We start from the raw sequence: 7,006 nt of genomic DNA, 5'->3' as shown, positions 1-7,006 counted from the left end.
CGTATGGTAGACAAAACCCAACAGCCAAGCCACAAAACACAACGGCCCAGATATTTAGGGCCATCGCCCTTCTAACGGCATCCCATTACTCTTAGAAAAATAGAAAAATATCCAAACTCAGCCAAGGAGAAAAGATGATCAAATGTTTCTTTCTGTTTCTTTTCTTTTCTTTTCTTTTCTTTTTTTTTTTTTTTTTTTTTTTTTTGAGATGGAGTCTCACTCTGTTGCCCAGGCTGGAGGATAGCTGCAAAATCACAGCTCACTGCAACCTCCGCCACCCAGGTTCTAGTGATTCTCCTGCCTCAGCCTCCCAAGTAGCTGGGATTACAGGCGCCTGCCACTACCCCCAGCTAATTTTTTTTTATATTTTTAGTAGAGATGAGGTTCCACCATGTTGGCCAGGCTGGTCTCAAACTCCTGACCTCAAATGATCCGCCCGCCTCGGCCTCCCAAAGTGCTGAGACTACAGGTGTGAGCCACTGCATCAGGTTCAATGTTTCTTTTTAAATTGTGGGAAAATGTATGTAAGTTAAAATTCACCATCTTAACCATCTTTAAGTGCACAGTTTACTAGAAAGCCATTCACATAGCTGTGCATCCACCTCCAGAATTTTTTCATCTTCCCATACTCATCTCTGTCATTAAACAATAGCTCCCATTTTCCTCTCCTCCCCAGTCCCTGGCAGCCACCATCCTACTTTCTGCCTCTATGAATCTGACTCCCTTAAGTGCCCCATATAACTAGAATCAGACCGTATTTGTCATTTTGTGCCTGGCTTATTTCACTGGATATAATGTCCCCAAAGTTCATCCACGTTGCAGCATGTGTCAGAATTTTCTTCTTCTTCAGGGCTGAATAATATTCCATTGTACGGAGATACCACATTGTCCATATCCATTCATTCATCAATGGATGCCTGGGGTGCCTTCACCTTTTGGCTATTGTGAACAATGCTGCTATGAACATAGGTGTGCAAATATCTCTTCAAGACCCTGTTTTCAGCCGGGCACAGTGGCTCACACGTAATCCCAACACTTTGGGAAGCCAAGGCAGGCAGATCTCTTGAGGTCAGGAGTTCAACACCAGCCTGGCCAACATGGTGAAACCTCGTCTCTACTAAAAATACAACAACAAAAAAATTAGCCAGGCATGGTGGCAGCTACCTGTAATCCCAGCTACTCAGGAGGCTGAGGCGGGAGAATTGCTTGAACCGAGGAGGCACAAGTTGCAGTGAGCCGAGATCGCACCACTGCACTCCAGCCTGGGTAACACAGCGAAACTTCATCTCAAAACAAACAAACAAAAAACCTATTTTCGATTCTTTGGGGTATATACCTAGAAGTGAAATTGCTGCATCATATGGTAATTCTGTGTTTGATTTTTTTGAAGAACTACCATACTGTATTCTACAGTGGTTGTACCATTTCACATTCCCACCACAAACGGAATGTGCACAAAGGTTCGAGTTTCTCCACATCCCTACCTACACTTGCTATTTTCTGGTTTTTTGATAGTAGCCATCTTAACGGTGTGAAGTGGGATCTAACGTTTCTTTCTTGCTTGCTGTCTTGCTTTCTTTCTTGCTTTTTTTTTCTGTCTTCCCTTCTTCCTTTCTTTTTCTTTCTTTTTTTTTTTTTTTTTTCTTTTTTTTGAGACAGGGTTACACTCTGTCACTCAGGTTAGAGTGCAATGATGCAATCATGGCTCACTGCAGCCTCCACCCCCCAGGCTCAGGTAATCCTCTCACCTCAGCCTCCCGAGTAGCTGGGACTACCAGCACATGCCTTCACACCTAGCTAATTTTTGCATTTTAAAAAATAGAGATAGGGCCTTGCCATGTTGTCCAGGCTGGTCATGAACTCTTGGGCTCAAACAATCTGCCCACCTCGGCCTCCCAAAGTGCTGAGATTACAGATATGAGCCACTGCGCCTGGCCCCAGTGTTTCTTAATGGGGGAAATAACAGTATTGTGTGGGACTTCTGGGTATTGCGGAACATTTGTCATCCCTCCCAGCACCAAATGCCAGTAGTTTGTCCCCCAGTTCCTGTGACAACCAGAAAATATTCACTGGGGAGGGTGGTGCCTCCCTGGCTGAGAGCCATCCACCCTGCCCACCTCCCCTGCCTCATTTCATGCAACTCTCCCCTTGCTCACCACCCGAGCCATGCTGGGCTTCTTTCCGTCCCTTCGTCACTCCCACCTCAGTCCCACCTCAGGGCCTTTGCACTTGCCATTCCCTCAGCCTTGCCTGCTCTTCCAGATCCTCACACGATGAGCTCATCCTTCAGGTCTCAGCTCAAATAGCACTTCATCAGGGAGCCCTTCTCTGATCACCCTATGGAAAGCATCTTTCTCTCGCGCACATGGCTGTGTTTTATTGTTCCTTCTTGATACCTGAAATTACCTTATTTTCTGAAGCCAAGGTGACCTTTTAAACAAAAATAAAAATAGGCTGGTGTGGTGGCTCATACCCATAATCCCCGTACTTTGGGAGGCTGAGGCAGGCAGATTCCTGGAGCCCAGGAGTTTAAGGCCAGCCTGGGCAACAGAAGGAGACCCCATCTCTACAGAAACATTAGCCAGGCATGGTGGAATGCACCTGTAGTCCTAGATACTTGAGAGGCTGAGGTAGGAGGATCACCTGAGGCTGGAAAGTGGAGGCTGCAGAGAGCTGTGATCACACTGCTGCACTCCAGCCTGGGTGACAGAGTGAGACTCTGTCTCCAAAAGAAAAGAAAAGAAAAGAAAAATAAATTTAATAAAATTAAAAATGGAATTACCTTATTTATTATTAGTGTGTTCACCATCTCTCCATCAAGAGTACAAGCTCCTTGAGAGCAGAATTTGTCTGTCTCCCTCTCACTGGTAACCTGAACACCTGGAGCAGAGCCTGGCACGTAACAGGTGCTCAATAAATGTTTGTTGACTGAACGAATGATCAGTTACATTCAATTTTAGAGCTGAAAGGTAGCTCACCCATTCTTGCCACCACTCCATTATACAGAGGGGGATCACAAGACCCAGGAAAGGGAACGGACTTCCCCAAGTTCACTCAAGGTCTAAGCCAGGACCAGTACCTGGTTTTTATGACCCCGGCCTGGTGCTTTTTTCTCCACATCTCACACCTGGAGGGTTTCTGCGCCAGGCAGAATGAAAGTTCAGGATCGTCACAGGGCAGCGAGAGGGAGAGGCTCCAGAGGGGCACGTGGAACCGAGGCTGCCTGCCACCAGCAGAGGCTCACAGGCACCAACTGCACACAAAGTTGATCGGCAACAGGTGGGCAGAGTGGCCCTCCCCGTGGAATGACCCTCTATTCATCTTCTTTCTCTTGCTCGTTCCTCTCTCTCTTTTATCTCTCCATCCTGAGGGAGTCCAGCCGAATGAACTCTTTAATCATTGTGTCTGCCTTCTCCCGAGAATGGCCACAGCAACCTGTAAATGCCCCTCTCCCAGATCTGCTCCAATTCCAGTCCATTTGGAGAAACTAACTTTGGCCCCCTTGATCCATGGAGCTCTCGGCCAGAGTTAACCTGATGTGAGCTGGAAGGTATTTCTCCAGGGAGGCAGTTTCGCTTAGAAACAGGCTGACCTGGGTTCAAATCTCAGTTCAGCCCCTCGCAAGTCAGAGCCAAGTCACCCGTTCTGATTCAGGGGTTTCCTTGTGTGCAGGGTGAGGCCGCCTTCCCAGGGGCGTGGTGAAGAATGATTTGAGATGATCATGCATCTGCAGGACTCAGCACCATTCACTGCTGTTTGTGGCCAGCAGCCGAGGCACCTGCTAAGCACTATCCTCACTCTCTCATCTTGCCCAGGCTTCCCCAGGAAGCTCCTGCCATGTTCATTTCTAGAGGATCAGGAAAAACTCAATGGCCAGCGCATCTAGAAAAACAGGATAAGTGCAATGATAACTAATAGGACCCCGTTTGTGGAGTGTTTACGATGCAAAGATGCCATCCTGAGCCTTCTGCAATTGATAACAGATGCAACGCCCACAGCTAACCTGGAAGCAGGTGTGATTTTATCCCCTTTTAACAGATGAGGAAACTGAGGCAAAGAAAGGCTTATAGAATTGGCTGGGTCACATGATTCAGAAGCAGCTGGGCCAAGCAGCCTAGGGCCAGGAAGAAGGTGCACACAAAGGCCATGGAGCACCAGGGGGTGCCCAGCCCAGCCAGGAGAGTGGGGTAGGCTTTGCTCCCAGGGCCCGAAGGGGAAGCTGGTGAAGGAGAAACACTCTGCTATAGCATCACCTTCTCAGCGAGGCCCCCACACTAACAACCCCACCTCAACCAGCACCCCTTTGCCCCAGCACCCCCAACTGGCCTCTGCTTTGCTTACTGTTCTCGTAGGGCACAAATTTACCAGGATGGAGCAATGGACAGAGATCAATCAGGAAGACCCAGGAAGGCTGGGTCAAGGGTTTGGACCTTACCCTGTTTACCGTTGACTACCTGGGAAGAGGGGGAAGGATCATGGGAGGCAGCCTCCACAACACACACACACACACACACACACACACACACACACACCCCTCACCCCAAACAAGGCTTTGCCAGTCATCCTCAGGAGCATGCTTCAATTCTTCATTTGAACACGGATCCACCACCCTCAGCATGGATCCATGGCTGAACCCTAGAGAGTTAGGTGAAGGGGAGTGAGCAGACAGACCATTCTGAGGGTATCCACAGTCCTCCAGGAGATGTGACACATGAACCCACGTATACAATGGCCTTCCATAGGCAAAGTGGCAAAGCACCGTGGGGGCCCAGAAGAGGAATTAAACTTTTCATTCACTGTTGAGACCAGACCGTGCATACCTCCATGCCTCTCCTACACAGTCCTGCTACCTGGAATGCCAACCACCCAAACAGCAAATATTTATTGAGCTTCTGTTACATACTAAGCACTTCAGAAACAAGGATGATCCATGACATTTATGGTTCCTGCCTGCACAGAGCCCGGTATATCTAGGAAACTCCTGCACATCCCTCAAAACCCTACTCTAATGCCCTCTCTTCTCTGTGAATCCTCCTGACACCTCCAAGCAGCACTGCTTCCTTTCCAGTACTCTCCTATCATCCTATGACTTCATTTGTAGGGGAGGGAGACAGGGACTGACTGGCCACTGAAAACTCACCATGCCCCAGGCTCCGTGCTAGATACCTCACAGGCAATATCCTTCCTCAGGCTCTTAGCAACTCTGCAAGGGAGCAAATAGTCCTCCTTTTTGCAGATGGAAAAATGGGCTCAGAGAGGCTGTCTTTTGCCCAAGGTCACACCGTCATCTGGTAAGTCAGAAAGCAGGGACAGGTAGCCAAAGCAGTGTCACCCCAAGGTCAACCACTGTCCGTGCTGTAGATGCCTGAAAGGCCAGGGTGGTGGGTCACACTGGGATTGCCCAGGTCCCAGTGCCAGCAGGGCACACAGCGCAGAACCCAAGAGATGGCCCTGGAACCCGGTGGGGGCTGCACTGCCCTCCTTGGGGCCTAGGTGGCGATGTGCACACTCGTCTCCCCAGTCCTTGCAGACGTCCACCTTCTGCTCCCAAATTCGATGCCCTGAAAGGCACTTCTCTCCCTCCCTAGCTTCCTCTCCCTAGCAGCCCCAGGGGTAAGCTCAGCCTTTGTCCCTGCCAACTGGGGTGCCCCCCTGGCTGACGCTTGCCACCAGAATGAGGTCTCAGGATGGGCCAACTCTGCTTCCCCAAAATGTTTCAGGGAGCGGACAGAAAGAGGTGTGGGGAGGACTCACTCACTTCCATGGTCAGACCCAGTAAGTGTCTCTGGTTCAGGCACCCACGGGGCTGCCATGGACCCATCCTTGCCTGGTCTCCCCACTCCCTTGGTCCCAGTGGCACCTCCTCAAACGCAAACAAGGCCAAGAGCTGCCACCTACAAAGTTCCAGGGACAGAGACAGAACATGTCGTCCACCTGCACCATTCAGATGGGAGATGGGACCAAGACAGGGACAGGAACCAGATCTTGTCCTAAGTGCCCTGCAAGTCAGGAGGGAGTGAGGGTAGAGCCCAGATTTCCCGATTTGTGTCCTCAGCAATTTCCAGCACAATTTGAAGCTGTTTCTACAGGGCCCCGGGGGCAACCGGAGAAAAATGCAGTCCAACCAGTTATCTGATGTAGTAATAATAAAAATAACAACAACTCCTATTTCTGTCTAGTTTCCAGCCTTTCACCTGCATTACCTCATTTGTCCTGTCACCTGCAGGGGAGGTACGTGCCACTGTCCCTTGTTTTATAGGTTCCCCAGGGAGGAAGGGGCTGACTCAAGTTTCTAGAGTGTTGGGACCGGGTCCCAGCTCCTAGGCCGGAGTCTCACCAAAGGGAGGGCTAGGAGGGGGTGAGGAGAGGCATGATGGGAGGGAAAGAGGCAGGGAAGGCTGTGTTTTGGGTGCGGGGAGCAGTAAAGCTATAAAGTGTGAGTGGGGAGTGCCCGAGGGCTCTTCCTCCTCCCAGACCTGCTCTCGCCTACCCCCTCTTCTAAAGCAGCAGCCAGGCCCTCCCCCGGCCACTTACATCTCCTCCATCCCTTCCTCCCCTCCTGAGGCCCCCAGACAACTATCCGGGCCTCCACTGACCATCAAGCCTGGCTTTCTCTGCCTGATTTAGTCAAGATCCTCCCTTGCCTTGGACCCAATTTCCCTGTTTGTTAAATGAGTAAAGTTGGGCTTTGGCTTGGGCCTTTGAGCTCTCATGGTCCAACCCCTCCAGGGAAAAGGGTGAGGGCAAGATAAAGGGAATAGGAACAGTTGTGTATTGAGCATCGATGATGTGCTAGGTGCCAAGCACTGGGTTCCTTGCTGGTGGCACAGAGCAGTCAAGACAGACGCTCAGGGTCTTCCTGAACCTCGGTGTCCTTATCTGTCTAGTGGAGATGATTAATCTACCTCATAAGACTGTAGGGAGAGCCCAATGTGATCACGTATGTAGTGAACTTCACATAGCACCCCCCCAGCACCCATCATCAGCACCAGCAGCACCACCATCT

This window comes from Papio anubis, chromosome 1 (genome assembly GCF_008728515.1).
Source record: "Papio anubis isolate 15944 chromosome 1, Panubis1.0, whole genome shotgun sequence".
NCBI classification, from domain to species: domain Eukaryota; kingdom Metazoa; phylum Chordata; class Mammalia; order Primates; family Cercopithecidae; genus Papio; species Papio anubis.
This window is presented reverse-complemented; position numbering follows the sequence as displayed.